We start from the raw sequence: 10,729 nt of genomic DNA on the forward strand, positions 1-10,729 counted from the left end.
GCTCAGTCATTTTCATACGCAGTTCAGTCATTTACAGACACAGCTCAATCATTTCCATACACAGTTCAGCGAGTTCCAAACCCAGATCAATCATATCTAGCCACAGATCAATCGTTTCCAGACACAGATCAATCATACCTGGCCACAGATCAATCGTTTCCAGACCCAGATCAATCATATCTAGCCACAGATCAATCGTTTCCAGACCCAGATCAATCATATCTAGCCACAGATCAATCGTTTCCAGACCCAGATCAATCATATCTAGCCACAGATCAATCGTTTCCAGACCCAGATCAATCATACCTGGCCACAGATCAATCGTTTCCAGACCCAGATCAATCATATCCATACACAGTTCAGTGACTTCCAAACACAGATCAATCATATCTAGCCAGAGATCAATCGTTTCCAGACCCAGATCAATCATATCTAGCCACAGATCAATCGTTTCCAGACACAGTCACCCTCTGTATGTGGCTAAGCCTTGAGTCACATACTCACACTGCTGGCTCGCCCGTCTCTCAGCTCTTTATTTAAAAACAATTAACTTTACCCTTTAAAAAAAGCATTTCTCGACTCTCTTTCTTTTCTTGGTCCTTGCTTGCTTGCTCGAGTTCACTCTCTTGTCTTGCGGCCCTTATTACGCCGTAATGAAAGCAATTGTCCCCGTGACGACCAGGCTATTTCACCCGGCACCCCAGCCCACCAACCACCTCCCTCTCCCTCCGTCCCTCTCTCTCACTCTCTCTATACTTGGCCCTGTTCCATCGAACTGTTCATACTTACGCATTTATCACCATCTTGTGCCTGCCAACCCATGCGTGACCTCTGTTGAGTATGTGTTCACACTCTCGCACTTCCCTCGTCGTCGGTCGTCCCCCCCCCCCCCCCACGCCCACCACACACACACACACCCCCCCTTTTGTATCCAATATTTTGGCAGGTGGCGCGCAGCGCGCCAGCTAGACAGACATCCCCGTGAAACGCCTCCATGACGTGTGTGTGATCCTGATAAGAAGGCAATTCTGTATTACGATAACATATCTTAATAACTTGCAATTTAATTATATTTGGAACCTGGTACAAGGCGGGCCCAGAGGCATCTGCCTACCTTTTCGCCCGCGAACCTCGGCAAATTTGATGAACTTTGAGGAGAGGCAGGAAGAAATGGGGGAGGAGGGAAGGAGCAGACAGATACTATTTCTGGTTTTGTGAAAGTGTCCCATTTACATTTTCGCCCAGCCACTGCCTTGTTGTTATTATGTTTTTTTTTTTTGGAGTGTTTTTTTTCTTCATTCATTTATCTTCTAATCTTTTATGTTACGTTATAAATGAGAGGGAATAATTTGAATATGTTCTTGGTCCCCATCTTGTCTTCCGTGCTTCAGTCTGGCTGGTGGAAATGTACCATTTGTGAGAGTCGGTAATTATACAGTTAAATTGTTGATTTCAACAGTTCGTTCCTTTTTTTTTTCTTTCTTGTTCAAGTGGATTTTCTTTTTGGTTCGGTTTGTTAACGAGTGAGTTACTGCAGCCACTTAGTCGTAGTCATTTCCCTATTAGGGGCGATCATGGCCGAGCGGTTAATGCTCCCGACTACCATGCAAAGGTCCTGGGTTCGAGTCTTCCCTGTTGGAAGGTATTATATATATATATATATATATATATATATATATATATATATATATATATATATATATATCCACTCTCCAAACCAAGATTTTCAAAAAATTGTTTATTCGATTTACAATACGTTAGACAGGTGTGTATATATATATATATATATATATATATATATATATATACACACGCAAGCAATTTTGAAAAATGCCCATTTCGAGTGGGTTTGTAATGAACGTTTTTTTTTTTCATTTCCTTTTTCCGTTGGAGGCTCCAGTCATGGACGAAAATACGAAGTTACTGAAAGGGAAAAGAGCACACACAAAAAAAAAAGTATTTGCGAACTTAGAGAAGTGAAAAACCTTTCTACATGAGCCAGGTCATAGCTATTGGGAAAGACATGAGAAGGTTGAGAGTTCCAAAGCCTCGAGGTGTAGGGAAAGAAACAGTTATCAAAACGGCCCACCCTTGAGTTACCAACGGCCACATAATGATCATGTGACATAGTCGAGTATTGCATGGTATAGCTAGTGGTGTGAGCACACAAGCAACCAGCTATATGCTGGTAATGGAGAAAAGCTTATCCCATCCAGATAAGCCTTAATGACTTTGTGAGGATATATAGAGGTGGCGAGTTATGTTGCCTGGGTAGAAATTTTGAGGAAGCGTTCTCAATAGTCAGTCAAGGCGATCGGTGGGGGCACATTAGCATTTAGTCCAATGTTATCTTCTGTGTATTTACAAAGATGGCGTCGAAAACTAAACCTATGAACTGTTAAATAGGTTAATGTATACTCATTTCCAATATACAAATACCGGAACTTCTTTTATAGGGCATCTGGAGCTTCGAGAGAGCGCTCAAATCAGAAGCAGGGAAATGATGGACAATTTTGATGAGAGATTATCTTCAAAGTGGACGTGATGACCCTTCCTTGCCTCTGATGATGATACAGCTCTACCAAAGGTAAGTTCTTGCCCACGGAGTCCTTTTTTTCTTATATATTTGTTAGCCGTTTCCCGTGTTAGAGTGGTAGCTCCGGGAACAGACGAAGAAATGGCATCATTCGATTACACACATTTTCTAGCTGTCATGTGCAACGCACCAAAAACCACAACTCCCAATTACAACCAGGCCCCACAGACTTCTCCGTTCTTTCGTCTGGCTGCTTCATACGCCTTTATTCAGTCCATTGACAGCACGTCGCCCCCTGTATATCACATCACTACAGTTTACACCTATTCCGTGCACTCCTTTCATCCTCCTCCATGTTCACGCTTCAAGCACTCAAAGTGTTTCTCAGACCATCCTTCCATCTCCATGTGATGTTCATATGCAAGTCAAACAAAGCACTTCTACCAATGCGCGTCCGAGAATCGAACCCAGGCTATTCAGAACGGCCAGCGGGCAGCATAGCACTGGACTGCCGATAAGGTAAAATCTGTCTCTCCTACAGCTGCCGCTACACTATGGTCCAGTTACATAAGGTCGGAAAAGCCACTCACACTCTACTCCCAGTCGCTGCGAATCGACTTGCCCAGATGCCCATGAGACGATTTGCTGCGGCGTCTTTGGGATTGGAGTGTGGGCGTCTTGTCTCACCGTAATCGGCCCAGAGCAGCCGAGGAAAGACAGGTTTGACCTCGCTGGTAGTCCGGTGGTGCGCTGTCAACGAACCGGTGGCCCGGGTTCGATTCTCGGGCGCGCGGTGGTAACACAATTTAGTTTGATTTACATGTGAACATTAGAAGCATTTAGAAACGTCCTGGGTATATCCCCTGACTTCTTTTGTAGGAATTGGTCTTGAAGTAATTATAGATAATCTATATATATATATATATATATATATATATATATATATATATATATATATATATATATATATATATATAAGTACAAATTTTTCTCTTACATATGTATATCTCATTGTCAACCACCTCATTCTTACAAATGTTAACTTTTCTGGACACATGTTCTGTGTGTCTGAAGACTTGTCCTACGTCTGTCCAGGATGATCGAGGACATACCATGCTTCCCCGTACTCCTCCATGACTCATAAAGTATTACACACGACGGTTCACCTGTGTATCAGGCATCCTCAAGACACAGCTTAATACACGAACTTGACAGTCTCCGTCGTCGTCAGGTGAGGTGAGGCTGGAACTGTAAAGTTCGTTATAGAGATGGTAACTTGTGACGTAGGTCATGTACTACGGGCGGTAGATACGTCAGGGTTCAGTGGATGTTTAGACCAGCAAACATGAGCTTCATTCTCCTTCATCTCCTTCGGGAGAATCGCTTCCATTTTCTGTATAGAGAGAGTGTTCACTGCTGTAGGTGGCGCTGGAGAGGGTTGGGTCATCACGCCGTCGCACAACCTGACCGTCAGGGAGAAGGTATGTTGTCATCAAGATCGACGGTTCTTTTTTTGAGACCTTGGAAAACCTTGACGTTTGTGGATGGCGTATGCGACGCGATGACAGACTTGCTTCTCATTGCATCATCCTCAGCGTGATACTTGCCGCTGCTGCTACTTCGGTGCTCCCTCCTTCAGGTGGGTGATGATGACGTCGTCCACCGTAGCCAAAGTTTTGGGCTGCGCGGTTCCCAGGTCGCAACGCGGTATTGGTGAACGACATAAGGATGTCCAAAGAGGCATTAGCATTGCTATGCGTGGTCATGTTGGCTGATTCCGGGCTCGGGTGATAGATGACTGCTTTAATCTCGTTGTCTACAGGTTTACATTTGTGGTTTTAGCCACACTGTCCCAGGCAGCTGTCCCACTCTTGGGCTCCGATGGTGTGCATCTTGACTGCTCTGCTCATCCTGTTGTAGCGGTGACACGTGCCACAACAACAGTTCCCTCAGGCAGGCAGAAGCATTGGCGTTGGAGTCGCTATTGTTGACCAGGATCATCCATATCCTCTCAGTAAGTCTTGGTCCAGGGTTAAGGCTCTGCGGACGTGTATGCTCGTATAACGCTTTCCTCATAGCCATCAGAACGTCCTCCCTCACCGTCCATACACCAGCCCGCGTCCGTAGGCTTACTGTTGACGTCAGTTCTTAGTCACTATCCATCTGTTTACGCTACACAGACGCCCAGGAAGGAGATACGTTGGGGAATACATCTCTCGACGGCAAAAAATGGAGACCCGACGCTTCTTACACCTTCCCTGTTCAACATTCAATGACGTTCTCAGTGTCTGCACACACACACACACACACACACACACACACACACACGGGAGATGCCAGGGACGACCCAGCAGTAGATGTCGAGCTTAATACCATGTTGGTCCAGGACCACGATCTCTCCCCGGGACATGAATACCTGCGCGAACAAGACACCTAAAAAGGGACGACCCCCTCCCCAAGTGCTATACGCCATCCACACGCACATGCATCTTGCCGTCAAGGCTGTGGAACGGCATTTCAGTTACACAAGTCCTCCAGCCTCTCTCAGTTATAAGTTACAAGGGATCATAGCGGGTGATATCTGTTGGTGAGAGACAAGAGTCGCTGATAATGTTACCTCTCTCTCTCGATTATTGACATTTTAGCGAGGGGGCTCACGGCAGCCATGATGTTTTACGTCGTCTCGATACCTTAATCGAATCGAGTTTGACCCTCAACAGAGTGGAGGGAGAGTGTTGTACACTGGGTGAAGGTAAGGTTCTTGAGGCGCTGGGCGAGGTGGTGAGTGGGCTTTGGGGATGTGGGATCTGTCTAGATTCTTAGGTTTCGACATCCCTCGTACCAACCAACCAGCCAGCAGCACCCACCCTGCTTCATATGACCCGTTGACCGTCTCGAACACCAGAACTCCCATCTCCGCGTTCACCGCGTTGATCAACGCTTTTGCACGTCTCTGTAGTGCTGCAGTCGAGGGTTTGCGCTTGGAGATTTGAAACTTTTGAGACGCGTCTTGGACGATATGGTGTTCAAGATACTTTTCCATCCATTCCTCTTTCCTGAGCAAATGGTGAAGGGGTACGGCGTGTCTGTGTTTGGCAGACTCTGCTAAAAGCAATTTTCCTGAAGGTTTGAGTTGATGCAGACCTTTCCTTTTCCTCCCTCCCTCTCTGCAGTCGGCTGTATACCACAGCAGCTTCGAGTTACCCCTTTGATAGCCTTGTCATATCATCTTGGCTACGCTGGGCAGGTAATGCCGTGGTTCAAAAAACACTCCGTTCGGGTTTAGCTGTGAGTGAGTTCCGCACCACATAGCCCTCACTATGTGTGCAAAGACGCAACATACACACCGCGCACGCACACGTCCCCCGTATAGCAGCGACAGCGTCTGCAGGAGGGAGGTGTGTGTCACATATGCTTGAAAATTGCCCGATCATTATGAGCTTTCAGGATGGTCTCAGTGTGTTGACGGGAGGTCGAGTTGCACCTCGTAGGGGCGCGGTACGTCACCCTCTCTGTCCGTAGACCCTCCACTCAGGAGGGCGGGGAACTGTGTTGTTTGGAGCGCACAATTTGGACTACCATGAACTGCTTTGTTGCGTAATGTGAAATGCCTCAGCTTCGTTGTGGACACGAATATCTGTATTAAAAGAAAAGTATTCTATAACGTACACATATTTTATTAAAGTCCACCTTATTCTTTTGACAATTCTTCATTTTCTGTAAGACACGTTTTCTGTATATCTCAAGGCGTCTTTTGAGGCGGGAGGATGAGCGAAGAGAGTTTCTCCACATATCTCAATAATTTTTCGATTATAACGTATAATGTTTCGTTCATGCATTAAGTGAGAGTAAGATAGAAATGCACAATTCAGAGAACTAAATTGGCATTGCTTCAAATAGTCCCCGACAGCTCACTGTGTTTAACGAAGTCTTAAAAAGAAACAAGCGTGAACCATTTTGTTATATCAAGTGTAATATGAGTATCTATATCAAATACGAGTATATCAGTGGAGTTCTATATCAAGTATATCTAAAGGTTCCATCGGAGGCTTGCTATTAAGAATAATATATCAGGAGCTTTCATATTTGATATATGTATTTCATGGGGTTCCATATGAAGTATATCGGGGTTTCCATGTTGATTATTAGTATATAAGTATATCAAGGGGTTCAGTGTCAATCGTAGATATATACAAGGGGATTCATATTAAATGCAAGTACATCAGAAGATTCTGTGTTAAGTGTAAGTATATCAATTGGTTCTGTATTAAGTATATCGGGGGTTCCATATCAAGTTTAAGTATATCAAGAGGTTCCATACTGAGTGTAAGTGTTTCAGTGGGTTCCATATTAAGTATATCAAGTGGTTCCGCATCAAGTATATCAGGGGTTCATATAAAGTGTAAGTACATCAGGTGTTTCCATATTAAATGTAGGTATTTCAGGGTTTCTTTGTTAAATGTAAATGTGTCTAGGAATCCATAGTAAATGTAAGTATATCGAGGAGTTCCGTATCAAATGTAAGTATTTCAGGGGGCGCCATATTAAGTTTAAGTATATCAGGGGGTTCCATGTTAAGTGCAAGTTTGTCAGGGGGTTCGATATTAAGTGTAAGTACATCGGGGGTCCCATATTGAATGTAAGTATTTCATGGGGCTCTATATTAAGTGTAAGTATTATCAAGGGGATCCATATTAAGTATAATTATAAAAGAGGAGGTCATGTTAAGTGTAAGTAATTCAGGAGGCTCCATATTAAGTGTAAGTACATCGTTCCGTATTTGATACAAGTATATCAGGTGGGTTCATATTAAGTGTAAGTATATTAGGGGGTTCTATATAAAATGTAATTATTTTAGTGGGTTCCATATTAAGTGTAAGTATATCAGTAGTGCCATATTAAGTATATCATGTGTTTCTTATAAGTCAAAGTATTTTAGGGGGTTCCATATCATGTGTAAGTACATCAGGGAGGATCTGTGTTAAGTATAAGCATATAGGAGGTCCCATATTAAGTATAAGTAAATCGTGGGTCTCGTATTAAGTATAAGTACATCAGGGGACTCCACCATAAGTGAATACAATATGAAGCGGTTTGTACCACAAGTTACAGGTGCCCGTTAGTATAAGTGGACGAATTAAAGAAGTGGCCGCTGTGTGGAGGTGATCGTTAAAACCAGTTAAATGCCATAGAGATCTTACCGTTGATATGCATGATCGTTTTAGAGAGGTAGGCCCAGTAAACTTTATAATGAGGTGGTCGCTAATATGAGTGGCCGTTATATAGAGTGGTCACTGATACGAGTGGCCGTCATACAGAGTGGTCGCTAATACGAGTGACCGTTGTACAGAGTGGTCGCTAATACGAGTGACCGTTGTACAGAGTGGTCGCTGATACGAGTAACCGTTGTACAGAGTGGTCGCTGATACGAGTGACCGTTGTACAGAGTGGTCGCTGATACGAGTGACCGTTGTACAGAGTGGTCGCTGATACGAGTGACCGTTGTACAAAGTGGTCGCTGATACGAGTGACCGTTGTACAAAGTGGTCGCTGATACGAGTGACCGTTGTACAGAGTGGTCGCTACTACGAGTGACCGTTGTACAGAGTGGTCGCTAATACGAGTGACCGTTGTACACAGCGGTCGCTAATACGAGTGACCGTTGTACGGAGCTGGCCCGATAGTATGATAAAGATCTGGGACATATGAACGTTATATTGAGGCAACCGCAATAACCAGTTGTGCGTTGTATGGGAGGTGACCACACGTACCAGTGAACACATATTGAGGGTCGGTCACTTGCATAGGTAGACGCAATATGGAGGTGGTCGCTAGAGCGAAGTGGATCAAATCGAATATTATTTGAACCCCCCCCCCAAAAAAAAAAAAAATTTGGAGAGGACAAAAATTAGAAAAAAACACTACAAAAATACTGTACAAAAATACTGTACAAAAACACTGTACAAAAATACTGTACAAAATATTGTACAAAAATACTGTACAAAAACACTGTACAAAAACACTGTACAAAAACACTGTACAAAAACACTGCACAAAACACTGTACAAAACACTGTACAAAACACTGTACAAAAACACTGTACAAAACACTGTAGAAAAACACTGCACAAAACACTGTACAAAACACTGTACAAAAACACTGCACAAAACACTGTACAAAACACTGTACAAAAACACTGTACAAAACACTGTACAGAACACTGTACAAAACACTGTACAAAAACACTGCACAAAACACTGTACAAAAACACTGTACAAAACACTGTACAAAAACACTGTACAAAAACCATATGGTAATAGTTTTAAGTATTTAGGTAGAATGGTGGATCACTTTACCTTAAATCTTTAAGAATTTCTAAATACTTTATTTTTCTCTTGTGAATATATAAATTGATAAAGACTTGATAACTCACATGATAATTTGTGTTATGTTGAAAATCGCGATGCAATGTACTTCAGTGCTGAAGTGTGTTACGCCAAGCAATGTGAGCGACCCTTGAGCACGACGGTACGACCCTTGAGCACGACGGTACGACCCTTGAGCACGACGTTACGACCCTTGAGCACGACGGTACGACCATTGAGCACGACGACACGACCCTTGAGCACGACGGCACAACCCTTGAGCACAACGATACGACCCTATAGCACGACGGTACGACCCTTGAGCACGACGATACGACCCTATAGCACGACGGTACGACCCTTGAGCACGACGGCACAACCCTTGAGCACCACGATACGACCCTATAGCACGACGGTACGACCCTTGAGTACGACGGTACGACCCTTGAGCATGACGGTAAGACTCTTGAGCACGACGGCGCGACCCTTGAACACGACGGTACGACCCTTGAGCACGACGGTACAACTCTTGAGCACGACCGTGCGACTCTTGAGCACGACGGTACGACTCTTGAGCACGACGGTGCGACTGTTGAGCACGACGGTACGACTCTTGAGCACGACGGTACGACCCTTGAGCACGACGGTGCGACTCTTGAGCACGACGGTACGACTCTTGAGCACGACGGTACGACTCTTGAACACGACGGTACGCTGTTGGGTATCGTGACCTGGACCTTGACCTGGTTTCTTGTCGTAGCCGGGCCGTCATACCCTTGGGTCGCACCGTCGTACTCACTTGGCGAACCGTCATACTCAAGTGTCGCACCGTCGTACTCACTGATACTACCGTCGTACTCAAGAGTCGCACCGTCGCACTCACTGGTCGTACCGTCATACGCAAGTGTCGCACCGTCGTACTCACTGGTCGTACCGTCGTGCTCAAGGGTCGTACCGTCGTTTTCACTGGTCGTACCGTCATACTCAAGGGTCGCACCGCCGTACTCACTGGTCGTACCGTCGAACTCATTGGTCGAACCGTCGTACTCACTGGTCGAACCGTCGTACTCAAGAGTCGCACCGTCGTACTCACTGGTCGTACCGACGTACTCACTGGTCAAGGGTCGTACCGCTGTACTCAAAGGTAGTACCACCGTGCATCATGTATAGTGTTATTCTGGACTATTTTTAACTAAAAAAAAGATTAACCCTACAGATCAAACGTGATCTCAGCAGGGAGCAGAACATTTGAGAAGTGCCCGGTAGTGCAGGTCATCGTTATACAGAGGTGACCGAAGCTTAACACCTTCATGACCCAAATGTCATATATGGTTGGCTGCTATACAGGGTAAGGCTTTGTACGGACGACCGCCGAAGAGGGTTATTTCTATTGAGCGACTGGGGTCTGGACATGCAGGAGGGTGAAAGGCATGCGCGGGATAGAGTGCATTGGAAAGATATGGTGTACTGGGATCGACATGCTGTCAATGGACTAAACCAGGGCATATGAAATGTCTGGGTAAACCATGGAAGGTGCTTGGGGCCTGGATGTGGAGAGGGAGCTGAAGTTTCGGTACATTACACACGACAGCTAGAGACTGTGTGAATGAATGTGGCCTTATTTTATCTGTGCCCTGTCGCATCTTGCAAATCCAATGAAGTATATATATATATATATATATATATATATATATATATATATATATATATATATATATATTTTTTTTTTTATACTTTGTCGCTGTCTCCCGCGTCTGCGAGGTAGCGCAAGGAAACAGACGAAAGAAATGGCCCAACCCCCCCCCATACACATGTATATACATACGTC

The sequence above is a fragment of the Panulirus ornatus genome, chromosome 64 (genome assembly GCF_036320965.1).
Source record: "Panulirus ornatus isolate Po-2019 chromosome 64, ASM3632096v1, whole genome shotgun sequence".
Taxonomy (NCBI): domain Eukaryota; kingdom Metazoa; phylum Arthropoda; class Malacostraca; order Decapoda; family Palinuridae; genus Panulirus; species Panulirus ornatus.